This window comes from Schistocerca americana, chromosome 4 (genome assembly GCF_021461395.2).
Source record: "Schistocerca americana isolate TAMUIC-IGC-003095 chromosome 4, iqSchAmer2.1, whole genome shotgun sequence".
Lineage (NCBI taxonomy): Eukaryota > Metazoa > Arthropoda > Insecta > Orthoptera > Acrididae > Schistocerca > Schistocerca americana.
Window position 1 is genome coordinate 582,637,537 of NC_060122.1, and position 11,290 is coordinate 582,648,826.

The window sequence follows — 11,290 nt, forward strand, 5'->3', positions numbered from 1 at the left end:
GTTAGTTAGGATCTGCCAGTGAGTTGAGAGGCGCTAGCAATGCAGTTCGGACCTGGCAGTGTTTGACTTAGGACACGGCAGAAGTTCAGTCGGGGCGCGGCTGCAGTGAGGTCCGGACAGCCATGACTCGCCCGACGGTTGCCGGTCTATATCACTTGATTGCAGACCACCTTGGTTGGTCGTCGGTCGGTCTTCTTGTCGGACGACGTGTATGTTGGCCGGCGATCGCTTGTGGGTTGCCTGCGTGTGCCGACTCGTGATTCGCCCTTGTTATTGCACAGTTGCTGCCATTAGTATTGTCTAGTACTTCGTGCAAGTGTAGCTTGTGATGTCAACTGCTCAGTTATTTTAGTGCTGTCTCCGTGCTGATGTGTGGCAGTCGGTCGGTTGGCGTGGAGCAACGAGGAAATCTCCGCGGGGCGTATTTGGCCTGGCCCGCTGGCGGTCTCTACGCAGTGTCGGAGTGTATGGGGCTGTTCCCATTGCTACGAGGTCTGTGGCTCACGGACCCTGGACACGAAAGTTGAGTTTGGGTTTAATTTACCAGCAAGTCAAGATTGTTGACATTGTGCCATTTGGTTCCCGTTGTTGGCTGTTCGAACATTCCCGCGAGCAACAACGTGTGTGTTCGAGTTGGCGAAGGTTTAGCCACCGTACAGTGGAGTCTAACTGTATTTGGTTATTTGCATTTGAAGTGCACCAGTGCCGTGTGGCCGTTAACGTTCTGGCTACCTGCCCTGTCCGGTGACGTAAATTTAGGCAGTGTCCTTTCCTCACCCTGTTGTCGCTGCCCAGCGCGGTGTATAGTTCGACAGCTTAATGTATGCCTGATTGTGGGCGTCCATGCATTTTACGTTTGCATTGAACTCCCAGTTGTGTGCAGGTCGAGTGGAGCGCAAGTTACCTTGTCGGTGGGTCCATTGACTGTCTGTTGGTTGGGTTGTCATCGGATCTAGAATGGTTGGGCCGACTGCCTGTCTCACCTAAGTGAGCATTAGTATTTCAAGTGCTGGCCGACCCCCGAAACTTCTGAGAGCCGTTAGCTGCACTGCCTTTTCTTATTTTCTGTTGTGTGTATTTGTACTTCTCATTGTTTAAAGATAAAGCCTTGGGCCTTCTCCCTAGTAAAAATTGTTTTTGTTGTGTTTTGAGTCATGGGACTTCAGCAATTTTAAAATTAAAGGTTTCTTGCTTGTCAGGTGTTAGATTGTTTGGGCCTTCAGCCTGATTAATTTATTGTTAAATGTAAAGCCTTGGACCTTCTGCCTAATAATAATTATTTTAGTTGTGTTTCAAGCCATGGACCTTCAGCCGTTTTAAAATTAAAGTTCCTTGCTTCTCAAGTGCTAGATTGTTTGGGGTCTTCAGCCTAATTTAAGATAAGGCTTTGTTGTTTAAATTTATTTTACCTTGAGATTTAAGTCATGAGGCCTTCAGCAGTTTTTAAATCAAGGATCTTTGTCTTTCGAGCATCAGACTGTTTGGGGCCTTCAGCCTAATTGAAGATAAGGCCTTCTGCCTTGTGGTTTTTAATTTAGTTTTACCTTGAGTCTTAAACCATGGGCCTTCAGCCATCTTTAAATTAAGGTTCTTGCTTTTCAAGTGTTAAATTTTTGGGCCTTCAGCCAAATTATAGAACTTACTTAACGTGAGGCCTTCTGCTTTCTCAATATTCTTTTTGGCGTCTGAATTTTGATTTAATAGCTTTTAGCCTTTTTTTTATTTTTTAAATTAAAGTGGTTGTGCCCTTAAGGCATAAGATAGTGTGGCGTATTCAGCCGATAACTAAGTTAAAGAATTTTTACTGTAATGTTTGGTCAAATAAATAAAGTTATGTATGTTCGAGTGTAAATGACATCCGCTCATTTTGGCCCCTTTCCACAGTTCCAACTACCTGTCCTGTCCTGCGGGTTTAGCAGGGCGTTTCAGACACGTTCTACTCTGATGCAAGATATGACATGTTAGAATGTTTTCAACGCGGGAAGACGACGTAGACGCTCATTGTATGAAGAGGAATTAAATATAATTTAGAACATATGGACTGACAGTCCCCTGAACACACACAGGGATGCAACGTATGCGTATAGTTATCGCATAACTACTGAGTACACGTGTTAAGCACATGGTAAGCACATCGTATAGTTATTACGAAGTCTGCCTGCACGTAACCTGATTAATTGCCCGTAGGACATGCAGTTTACAAATTTCACACAGGAGTTTAGGACAACGACAAAGAAAACAACAGAGGATGTCGTTGTAGTAAGCGGTCATTGTGATGAATGGATTGTTTTCTTTTGTTTACGCAGGGGCGAGGGAGGGGGGAATGTTTGTTTTTCTATCGTCAAAAGGTGACTGCATTTTTAGTCAAACATTAAGGTTTTTCCAGCCTTACAGAGACCTCTTACTGGTGAAGTGGCACATACCTTTTATGAACGAGGTAAGGGTGATAATTGACGCTCTTGGACTTCAATGAAATTTCACACAAGTTTTTTCCGAGAACTGACATCAAATTTCTCGGTGTCTCCGGACTCTTAGTCACCATGAGAACTAACCGAGCGAGGTGGCGCAGTGGTTAGACACTGGACTCGCATTCGGGAGGACGACGGTTCAATCCCGCGTCCGGCCATCCTGATTTAGGTTTTCCGTGATTTCCCTAAATCGCTCCAGGCAAATGCCGGGATGGTTCCTTTCAAAGGGCACGGCCGACTTCCTTCCCCGTCCTTCCCTAATCCGATGAGACCGATGACCTCGCTGTCAGGTCTTCTTCCCCAAAACAACCAACCAACCAACCATGAGAACTTAGGAAACCGACCGGATACACAAGCAGTAAACACTTCGTGCTTCGTACACTGACGGAAAAAAATCGCAACACCAAAAGATAATTACGGAAATACATTTGTCTGGGTAATATATTTATGTCATTAAGACTGCAAGATTACAAGTTAATGTAAACGCGAGAAAAGCCAATGCAAATGTGTAATTCTGATACACTGGCAACCGGTGTAACCACTGGAATTTTGAATTCAAGCATGCAAACATGCATGTGTATTGTGATGTACTGGTGCCGGTTGTCAGTCTGTGGAATGGAGTTCCATGCCGGTTGCACTTTGTCGGTAAACAGTGACTCGGTTAGTAACGTTTGTGGATGACGCTGGAGTTTTCATCTGAATATGTCCCATATGAGCTCGATTGGAGACAGATCTGGTGATCGAGCAGCCCAAGGCAACATGTCATCACTCTGTAGAGCCTGTTGGGTTACAACAGCGCTATGTGGGTGAGTCTTATCATGTTGGAAAACCCCACTGGAATGCTGTTTATGAATGGCAGCACAACGGGTCGAATAACCGGATTTATGTACAAACTTGCAGTCAGGGTGCACAAAAGTGCTTCTGCTGTCATACGAAATCGCACCCCATACTGCAACTCCAGGGGCAGGTCCAGTGTGTCTAGTGCACTGACAGGTTTTTGTAGGCCCTCAACTGGCCTCCTTCTAAAAACACAAGACCACCACTGGTACCCAGCCAGAACTAGTTTTCATCAGAAAACACAACAGACCTTCACCCTCCCTCGAATAAGCTCTCGCTTGACGCCATTGAAGTCGCAAAATTCGGCGTTGTCAGGTTTTTGGAATGCACGCTACAGGGCGTCTGGCTCGGAACTGTCCTTGAAGTAAGCGACTTGTAACATCTCATTGCGTCATTGTGGTGCTGACTGCTGCTCAAATTACTACTGCAGATGCAGTACGATGCGTCAGAGCCACACGCCGAACACGATGGTCTTTCATCATGGTATTTCCACGTGACCGACCAGAGCCCGGTCTGCATGGGACTGTACATTCTCGTGACTACTGCTGCCAGCAGTCATGTACAGTGGCCACATTCCTGCTAGGACCTTCTGTAATATCGCACAGGGAACTTCCAGATTCTCGTAATTCAACTACACAAGGGGAACACATCAGATTTACAGACAACATAGTATAACATCAATACCGAGATTTATGTGGTTATATAGAATTTCAAGGTCGATGTGCGGAACCCAAGGGAAAAGCATGGGTACATCATATTCTGAGGTCTGCAGTGTACTCTGTTTACTTTTCATCACGTTGGGTCTTCTTAGTTTACTTATGTATCTACTTTGTGGCTTTTTACATTATGGTTGAAAGCCTTTACTTATTTACAGAATATAAAAAAAGACCTGTGGTACATGTAGGGTAACTTTGTGTGACTGTAGTGCACTTGACTGGTTTATAAAAGTAATTCTACTTGCTTTAAGGACACTCCGTGTGGTAGTCATAGCAGTGCTTCTTACAAATGGTAAAGCCAGTCCTTTAGTCCTTCTCGAAATAATTGAAAATTTTACCACTAGAGAAAGATAATAAAACTGACAACTTCTAATAGGATCTGGAAGGAAATATAAAAATAAAAATTGTTTCTGTGGTATGAAATAGTTCTTATTTCTGATTAGCACACATACTTCATAGCTTATGTTTATTGCTCCCTATGTACAGCCTAAGGCCGTATTTTTTGGATGCTGGTGCCCCCCCCCCCTCCCTCCCAGTGTCTAATCATAAGGGGCTATAAATACGATATCTTATAGGGCTCTAAATCTGGTTTTCACTAATTGCTCTATTTTTCCTGATTGCTAAGAACTTATTAATGTTGGCCAGTTACTGTACTGGTTCATCAAGTGCTAATGTCTTTACTGCCTCTACACTGGTGGGTCTTTCTGATGATTTCCAAGCAGTATACTTTTGCTAAATGATTGTCTTATATCTGTAATCCATATACGGTGACGTTAAACATCACCAAGAGGTGAAGTTACTGCCTCTTCCTGGTGTTCTGCACTTACGTGACTCATGGCTCGGCTCTGAGCACTATGGGACTTAACTTCTAAGGTCATCAGTCTCCTATAATTTAGAACTATTTAAACCTAAATAACCTAAGGACATCACACACATCCATGCCCGAGGCAGGATTCGAACCTGCGACCGTAGCGGTCGCGAGGTTCCAGACTGTAACGCCTAGAACCGCTCGGCCACCTCGGCCGGCTACGTGACTCATGGATAGACTATCCTTATAATGGTCGTTCCCAAAATTACGTCTACTTCCTTCATATTAATTCATGTTTCCCCCCTGGATACGCATATCTTGCGGCTTACTCTCTCATGAGAATATAGGATTTAGATATTACGCACGTTAGAACATCGGTGCAATTATGAAGTTGCTGGTGTATTTTATATGAGTATCTTTCATAATTCTAAAATTTTCGGAAACATTTTTGTACTGGTGATTTTTCCAGACATTCCATGTTTCTCCATCACGCACTGAAATACACTCCTTTCTATGTCTCTTCATTAGCAATGTAATAAACATTCAATATACACATCTATGGATTTAATGTGAGATGTGAATGTTTATGCTTTTTACTTCTCAACAATAATTTTATTCATGTGACTGTGGCATATTTCCTTGTTAATTGATTTTAGATATTGCATTATATACATGACAGACAATTGTGTTTCATACCAAACTGGTTTTCATTGTTCTTATGCGTAATATTGTAATTTTCAAACTTTTGCTTCATGTTGTACTCAATGCAATGAAGTATTTCACACGTATATGGGGTAATTGCCTCGCCTAGTGGGTACTTACATGAGCCTGAACTACAGTCCTCTCATGTATTTTGACATCCTGGTAATAAGCAGATGTGAATTTGTCAGTATATTGTATTTTTAAAAAGTTATATTATACGTTAGATGTTTTCATAATGATCGATTGTAAACCATGTTTTTTTTTTCTTGGATTGTAATAACTTTACTGTGGCACCATATGTTTACTGTGGTTCTACAAGTAACCTTGACGCCGTCTCTGTATTTCGGTTAAATGAGTCATAATATTTCACTGATAGCTGTTGATGCGTATCATAATATGCCCTGCAATATGATATTCGACGGTACAATGATATACGAAACGTAAAAGTCCTACTGTTTCTTGATTTGTAAGTCCTCATTTACGATTGGCTTCATGTATGATGTTTCAGTACTTAACGACTATGGATTGTGTCTTTTTCATCAATGATTTGCATTGTTCCTTTCTGTCTATTCCTTTCTGTCTATTTGGTATAGTCCCTGGATTATGGTTAAAAACCGAAACCGACCGAAATAAATGTGTAAAATTCAATACAGAAAAGTTAATACGCATTTCTTTAAATATATGCAATTTTAGAATGTCGCTTGAAAATGTTAGCATAATATGTAGTGTAAGATTCCACAACCGACTTTCGCTACAATATAGTTTCTTATCATTAGTAATAGTTAAAGTTAAACATTGATTGCCACTTTACTGCAATATTAATACTGATACGTGATTGGAGTGTCGTTGTGACGACATAATCTTGCGCAGTGGTGTCTCGACATCATCTGACGGTGGATTAAACGTATTACAGCGTTATTTGTAGTGAACACCACATTAAGTGTAGGGGCAGGTAAACAAAATTAAAAATGTCTACTGGTTTTCATGAAAATCCCTTCGGGTAGCAAACAAAACCTTTTGCGGACCCAGCATTTCAACAAGTGACCAGTAATACAAGCAGTGTACAGAGAGGTCTTGTTGAAGATTATAATCCATTCGCCGACCAGAGAGAGATCAGAGATTTCCTGCAGTACGAGGTGCAGCGAACCCTCCGCCATACCTAAATGCCAGTGTAACACAACCAGCAGCCAACCATCATGCAGCCAACACATGAGGATCCACCCCCAATATATACTCGAAGTGGTCAGCGAAATCAGCAGCAATATCCACAGATAACAACACCAAAATTCCAGGGTAGACAAGAACAACTTGAAAGAAGAGCCCAGGACTTGGCCCGCAGAGAAGAGGTGTTGAAGAATGCACCAAACAACGCTCGTCGTAACAGTTGGCCACCTCTACCAGAGAAGTGCTGTTTCCAACCATGTTTCCACCAAGATATTATTGCTGACATACCACTTGAGTTCCAGAAGATTGTTCGTTACCTGTATTATCTTTGTATGTTTCACGCATGTATAATGCTGCTGAATGTGTTTGGTGACCTGCTGCTAATGTTTAGTGTGGTTGACTTCATAACATTTGGTCTGGGACTGCTGTATCTATTTCTGTTCACACCATTCTCACTCCTATGCTGGTGCAGACCAACTTATAAGCGCTTCAGGAGTGATAACTCTTTGAACTTAACGGTATTTTTCTTCGTTTTCTTTTTTCAATTTAATGTAACTGTAATACAAGCAATTGGCATCCGTGGATCAGGTAGTTGTGGGATCCTCCTTGCTATACAGCAGCTTAGTAGTGGTGGAGCAGGTGTTGCAGTGGGTGTGATATTATTACTTATTGCTATTGGTTTTGAGAGTTCACTTCGGTGTTCAGACACAATGAACATGTTCAGAGTGCTGCAACCAGTGCTGCTGCTGCTACCGTCTGTACCCAGATGAACCACAGCAACAGCCGTTACTGAATGAAGACTGACAAAGGAATGTATGCCGTTCAAACTGTCCTTGTAGTAGACAAAATGTATACCTTTCTACCTTATCTTGATGTACGGAAAAAATCAAATTCTCTTGAGCTTCCTTGGTTGTACTTCAGTGACTCAAAGTGTGTTCAGTTGACTTTACACAATTTTTTATGCGTGTATTCGTGAAAATGTGTACTTACATACAGAGGTTTATCAGCTGTTTCTTCACACAGTTTTTGTATTGAATTTTATTATTGAAAGCACGTTTTAATAATGAAATTATTGTGAAGTCTGTGCTTACTAATTGTAGTGCCGTTATTGAAGAAAAGCTGTTGACTAATTCACACGTTACAGCTGTAGCGAAAGTAGCATTTCTGTGTCATGTGTAACATCGGTACTGAGAATTTGTATATAAATATCGTCGCCACATAACAGAATTTAAAATGGAAATATTATATGATTCCGTATGTAGTATTTCCACATTTATCACTCCGTTACAATTCTGATATTTCTAAAGTTATAATTACCTTCATGTAATCAATCATTAATATAATGTATTTTGTGTGTCTTTTTCCCTTTGGTATTAATCTGTCAGGTGAGTATTTCATTGCAACTCAGTTTTCTTTAGGAAGCCCATATGCTTTCGTAGTGCCGATCAAAGAGAAAATATGACATGGATTATTGAGCTTGCTCTTTATTTTGTGCCACAGAAGTTGCACAAGTGATTATGACCATAATGGCAGACATGAACTTTGAACTTATATATATATTTTTTAATAAAGTTAATATTTTTCACTAAGAACATTGTGTGAACGCGTCTTATTCTTTACATTCGAATGCCTGAATTTCAGTATTTCAAATTTTGATATATGTTTTTAAAAACTGTGGGAAACTCTGAAAACAGGAAAATTGGATAGGTACTGAAACAATTCAGTTACTGAAGGGAAAGTGAAGGCATTTCAAATTTCATTTCAAGAGACAGAAATTGTTGGAAATCATCCGGAAATAGCAATGTAAAGTAGATGTAGATACCTCTTCACATTGAGACGTTAGTGTACTGATGTGACATTACCATCACATATTGCTACTTCGCGTTTTTTTGTTGACTGTACTGTAGTAGTGTGTTTGGAAAGGCAGCCTTGCGCTCATCGCGCTGAGGTGGTGTGACTCTGGAAACCTCCCTATGGCCTATTTTGCCAGCAGAAGGCAGTCTGCGAATCCTCAGGGGACACAGCCAGTTTTGCCAACAACGGGAAGGGACTCATTCCACGGTTACTGAATGCCGGGCAGGCGCCAGCACACCGTGTGGTGAGCGATCACTGCGGCCATTCCACAGTCCCCAGAGAGTAACTGAGCACAACATTTTTTGCCTTTCTGTGTGTACTTCAAAGATCCACCACCCGACCACCATAGTAGTCCATTACCTTTGCTCGAAAACTTTTGTTCAGCCAATAGCATTGCCTCACTCTGGACAGCGTTCCTGGGGAGTAAGATTGACCAATCATGAAGACACCGCTTCGGCTCAGTGCCAACTTCATGTTTAAAACTGCGCAAATTGTAAGCAAAATCAGGAAAGTTATGTCTCCTTTCCCCTGCTTTTGCACGAATTTAACAACAATTTTCGTCCATGGCAATGGCATCAACCCTGAGTCAGCTACTCCAGGTAGAGCTTTTTGAAAGTAGAGAGTTGAGGGCTGTGAACTTAGATTCTGGCTGTCGTAGAGAAAGGGGGGGGGCAGGGGGGGGGGAGGAGAATGTGAGCTCCATCTGGTGCTGATCGGCACATGCTAGCAGTTTTTTTGGGAAAAAAAGCAAAACGAGGATAATGGAATGTAGTCGAATTAAATCGGGTGATGCTGCAGGAATTAGATTAGGAAGTGAAACGCTTAAAATAGTTAATGATTTTTGCTATTTGGGGAGCAAAATAACGGCTGATGGTCGAAGTAGAGAGGATATAAAATGTAGAATGGCAATGGCAAGGAAATCGTTTCTGAAGAAGAGAAATTTGTTAACATCGAGTATTGATTTTAGTGTCAGGAAGTCGTTTCTGAAAGTATTTGTATGGAGTGTAGCCATGTATGGAAGTGAAATAGTTTAGACAAGAGGAGAGTAGAAGCTTTCGAAATGTGGTGCTAGAGAAGAATGCTGAAGATTAGATGGTAAATCACATAACTAATGAGGTGGAATTTAATAGAATTGGAGAGAAGAGATATTTGTAGCACATATTCTGAGGCATCAAGGGATCACCGATTTAGTATTGGAGGGCAGCGTGGAGGGTAAAAATCGTAGAGGGAGACCAAGAGATGAATACACTAAACAGATTCAGAAGGATGTAGGTTGCAGTAGGTACTGGGAGATGAAGAAGCTTGCACAGGACAGAGTAGCATGGAGAGCTGCATCAAACCAGTCTCTGGACTTAAGACCACAACAACAATTGAGGTAATGCGATCCATATTCTGTGCAGTGCCACTTGACTTGTGTTGCTTAATTTGGTCACAATTTGTAGCTTATTTTTGCGATGTTAACTTTGATTTCGCGAAGTGCCCAGATAAGCAGATCTTTTTGCGCTTACCTCATACAGTCTTCCACACTTTTTGGCACCTCTCCACTGTGTTATCATTATTTTGTAATTTGATTTGAATTCTGTAAAACATAATTTCACAGTTGTTTATATCAATATCATACAAATAACAGTTAATCTAGGCCTCGAATTTGACTTCCGGAGCCTTGAACTTGACCTGATTTGGTGACAGGTTAAAACATAAGTATGACCTGTTGTTTACCTAACTTGTTTACTTCACAGTGTTGGAGTTGCCCTTGACCACAGTAGCCAACAACAATGATAATTCACTTATTATTTCGTGAAATCAATGTGCATTGTACTCACTCGTCTTGGGTTATTACGGTTTGGGCTGAGTATCTTGTGGCAGCTACGAGCATTGCACTCGCTCGTCTTCTAATAATTCGTCTTATTACCGAAGTTTCCACATACATGTTGCTGATCTACCATGGTACATTCAGTACGGTATCATGGACATTATTTTAAGTTGTCTCCTGTGCTACGATGAAATTTCATTGGCGTGTTTCGGCTGCCGAATACTGTATTCGTGGTAGACTATACGCTGTTACAGACTGACCTTATATTTCTTGTCTCGTTCAATACATATTGTGTCAGTAACCATATGTTTTTCTCACGTAGTTCTTACACTGTCGACTACTCCTGTAGAGCTTGTCATTAACATACAATAGAAAATAGTGTTTGACTTCCTGTGGATCTGCATTTCTTTACCCTCAAAAGTACATAAAACGCTTTACTATTACTTAACAACATCTTGTGACAGAAATCACATGTCCTTCACGAATACTCTTAAAACATTCAACTAATTTTTGTTCATATAAGTTGCCTTACTAAAATGCAACCAGATCTACTATTCGACGTCCCATATGCCTGCATTGTTTTTCTCTGAATTGTTCGTAAAATGCTTACTTCCCTTCTGTTTTCTTTTAAACGTAAGTTTTTGACGAAATTTACTCCTTGCATACTTTCTCGAGACAGGAAATTAGATTAATTTGGCGAGAGAGAGATTCAATTTGAATGTTCACCTCAAATTTTCCGAAATCATTTATGTGACGGTTCGATTCCAGCGCCAGCAGCCACCTCTTTGAATTCCCGCCAGGTGGCGCCTTGAGCGGGCCGCAGTGACTGAGAGGGTGCTCCGTGGTCGGTCGTGCCCGTGCTTCTGGCAGCTTGCGGGAAGAACCTTCCGGAGGACGATGATGGAAACTTCTCACTGCCACAGAGACG

The 11,290-nt window shown here is 41.5% G+C and overlaps 1 pseudogene; it reads left to right on the forward strand.

The window, feature by feature from the left end:
• Positions 1–6,499: 6,499 nt before the first annotated feature.
• On the forward strand, positions 6,500–7,488 carry LOC124613626 (annotated as a pseudogene).
• The last annotated feature ends 3,802 nt before the right edge of the window (positions 7,489–11,290 follow it).